Here is a 3,445-nt window from a genome sequence, read left to right on the forward strand (position 1 = left end):
TAGCACAGAACTGGACACCCAGAGGAAACATGACATTTATCTGAAAGAGTCTGGGTAATCAAGGAGTCCCCATTGATGGAATTTTTGGCTCCAGAACCACATCTCATCTGCTAGACTCCCAGCAGCAAAAGTGGAAGCCTCATGCTCAGGGCGCTTCTTCCTCCAGGTTACTCAGTTTTAATTCATGTCTTGAGGGATTGCATCTGAGTGGTGGAAATTAAATAACATCCTAAGTTGTTAGGAAGTCTAAATCCTTTTAGGTTCTGAAGTTTGTGAACACTCACCAGATGGTTGGAACAGATTATGTACAGGCCAAGTTGCCTCCACAAGTTGTACATCGACTGCAAAAGTCAAAGACCATCTAGTACCATACCCCTGGGTAGGTGGGCTGTCTAATTGGACTGGCAAAATACAGATCAGAAGATTGTCCTGTACAAGTCAAACACATGGAGGATATTCAAGTTTGTAATTTATAATTAACACACACGCACATGCCTACACACAGCCTAGCTGGTTATCTGCTGTCCACATTGCTCTCATGCACATTTCTTTTGTTTTTAATTTTCTTTATTTATTATAGAGATATAATCGACATATTATATTAGTTTCAGGTATAAGACATAATGATTCAATATTTGTATATATTGTAAAATGATCATCACAACAAGTCTAGTTAATATGTCACCACACATAGTTACAAATTTCTTTTTCTCATGATGAGAACTTTTAAGTTCTACTCTCTTAGTAACTTGTAAATGTACAATTCAGTATTATTAACTATACTCACCATGCTGTACATTACATCCCTAGGACTTATTTATTTTTGGAACTGGAATTTTGTAGCTTTTGACCCCTCCCTTCACCCATTTTGCCTCCTCTCTCCCCGCCCCACCCACCTCTGACAACCACCCATGTGTTCTCTGTACCTATGAGTTTGCTTTTTTGTTTTTAAAAATATAGAACACTTCACAAATTTGCGTGGGATCCTTGCACAAGGACCATGCTAACCTTTTCAGTATCATTCCAATGTTAGTATATGTGCTGCAAAAGGAGCGCTCATTTCTCTTTTTTCCTTTAGTTAAAAAAAATTGAGATATAGTTGATTTACAATATTATTTAAGTTTCAGGTGTACAACATTGTGAGTCACAATTTTTATAGATTATACTCTAGTTATTATAAGATATTGGCTATATTCCCTGTGCTGTACAATATATCCTTGTAGCTTATTTAATTTATACATAGTAGTCTGTACCTCCTAATCCCCTACTCCTATCTTGCCCCTGCTTCTTCCCTCCCCCCACTGGTAACCACTAGTTTGTGCTCTATATCTGTGAGTCTGTTTCTTTTTTGATATATTCACTAGTTTGTTTTATTTTTTATATTCCATGTGTAAGTGATAACATATAATATTTGTCTTTCTCTTTCTGACTTATTTTACTAGTGGGTTTCCAAACGATAAAATAGCTATCTCAATGCCAATCTCTAGTAAAATTCTGGAAGTGCATGATTGGGCAGATAACTTGTAAGCGTTTGAAAAACCTGGTGATGACTAAGAGCCCATAGGAAGTTACTGAAGACAAATGCACCTCACTTTAAAAATAAGGCTTCTAAATGCTTCAGTTTATATAAGTGCTACAGTGTATTTTGATTGTATGGAAGGATTTGATACGCTTCCTATGATATCCTTCTTGGAGAGATGGTTTATTATAGATTGGATGGCGAATTGGTTATTTTTTTGCTGCAAAAGAAACCACTCCAAACTTAAGGGCTTAAAATAGCAATGATTTTATTTGCCCAGGTTTCTGTGGGTCGGCATTTTGGCCTAGCTCAACTGGGCAGTTCTTCTGCTGGTCTTACTCGGGTCACTAATGTGGCTGCAGTCATCTGGTGGATTGACTGGAATTGGTCTAGGGAGCCTCAACTTGACATCCAATTTGTGTTCTACAAGGTGTCATTCTAGGCCTGGTTTCTTCACATGTCAGTCTCAGGGCAGCAAGAGAGGACAGGCACCAAAGGGTAAGGGTAAAACCTCTGCCTGCAACAAAGCAAGTCACATATCCATGGGTGACAGGGGTCACCTAAAAACATGGATACAGGATGATGGGGTCAACAGGGGGTGGGGATCAGAATGGTGACAGTGTACCACAGATGGTGTTAACTGAGCAGGTTTCTATCTAGTTGGACAACAGTTGTCACAGAGGAGGACTACCATAGATGCTGCATTCATCCTGTCCTATTTTAGATATTTGTTAATGACTTAGACAAAGGAAATGAATGCAGTTTTGACCATGACACAAGATTATGAAGAATAAAATAAATCCTGAAGATGACTTGTCAGTTTAGTCACTTGGCCAAAACTAATAAAAACACAATATATCAGTGTTAAATGAAAAGTCCTCCATGTATGTTAGTAAAGTAAATTATGAGAAGGCAGCATTGAAAGACATATGAAAACTATATTTGATACCATATTTATGAGACTAAAAGGATCAAGATGAATTAATAGAAACATAGTTCACAGGTAAAAGTAGCAGTTCCCCAGAACAAAATATTCCCAGTGTATTTTGTTTATTTCTGAAAATTCGTAGAAGAATATGGAGCTAGGGAAAATCTAGAAGGTGACTTGTATGATGAGAGGGTTCAAATATAATCTCCTGGAAAATGGTACAAATGAACCGGTTTGCAGGGCAGAAATAGAGACACAGATGCAGAGAACAAACGTATGGACACCAAGGGGGATGGTGGTGGGATGAATTGGGAGATTGGGACTGACATGTATACACTAATATGTATAAAATAGATAACTAATAAGAAACTGCTGTATAAAAAAATAAATAAAATAAAATTCAAAAATTAAAAAAAATGTAATATCCTGGAGGAAAAGTTGATGTAGTACTTGCTCTAGAGAAAAGAGGACTGAAGACTTATAGAAGATGCACAATCGATCCTAACACATGTGAAGAGCTGTCATGTAGAAGAGAGCTCTTAGGGAGAAAAAGCAGGATCAGTGGGAGGAAGTTGTTTGTAGATAGACTTTAGCTCAAGGTAAGGTACAGTACTTTAATAACTGGAGTTGTCCAGCGAGGAATGGAGTGTCTTACAAGTTAATGATCTCTCTCCTTGGACGCTCAAGCAGAGTCTGGAACACTCTCTGAGATAGAAGAGATCCTCAAGGAATCCAATTCAATGATGCCCACTTTCTTCCTCTCCTATATTTTCACTTATTAAATTAAAGAACATTTCCTCCATTATTACTATGCTTTTTATTACTGGGGTGCTCTTTAAACGTTATGAACAGAATCATGAGTTTTCATTTTGGTTAACAAAACAGGAAATGTAAAAAAAATTCCTCCTTCCTTTGGCTAACGGCAAAGCCTCTTTTTTTTTTTTTTTTCCCATTCAGGGTCTGCTGGGCCAATATTTAGAACATAATGTTATGACCTT

At 37.4% G+C, this 3,445-nt stretch overlaps 1 non-coding gene across 1 annotated transcript; it reads right to left on the minus strand.

Moving 5' to 3' along the window:
- Positions 1–950: 950 nt before the first annotated feature.
- Positions 951–1,056, minus strand: LOC132430421 (U6 spliceosomal RNA). Its single transcript, XR_009520512.1, has one exon. It is a non-coding gene; the product is annotated as a U6 spliceosomal RNA (small nuclear RNA).
- Between the last annotated feature and the right edge of the window lie 2,389 nt (positions 1,057–3,445).

The sequence above is a fragment of the Delphinus delphis genome, chromosome 8 (genome assembly GCF_949987515.2).
Source record: "Delphinus delphis chromosome 8, mDelDel1.2, whole genome shotgun sequence".
NCBI lineage: Eukaryota > Metazoa > Chordata > Mammalia > Artiodactyla > Delphinidae > Delphinus > Delphinus delphis.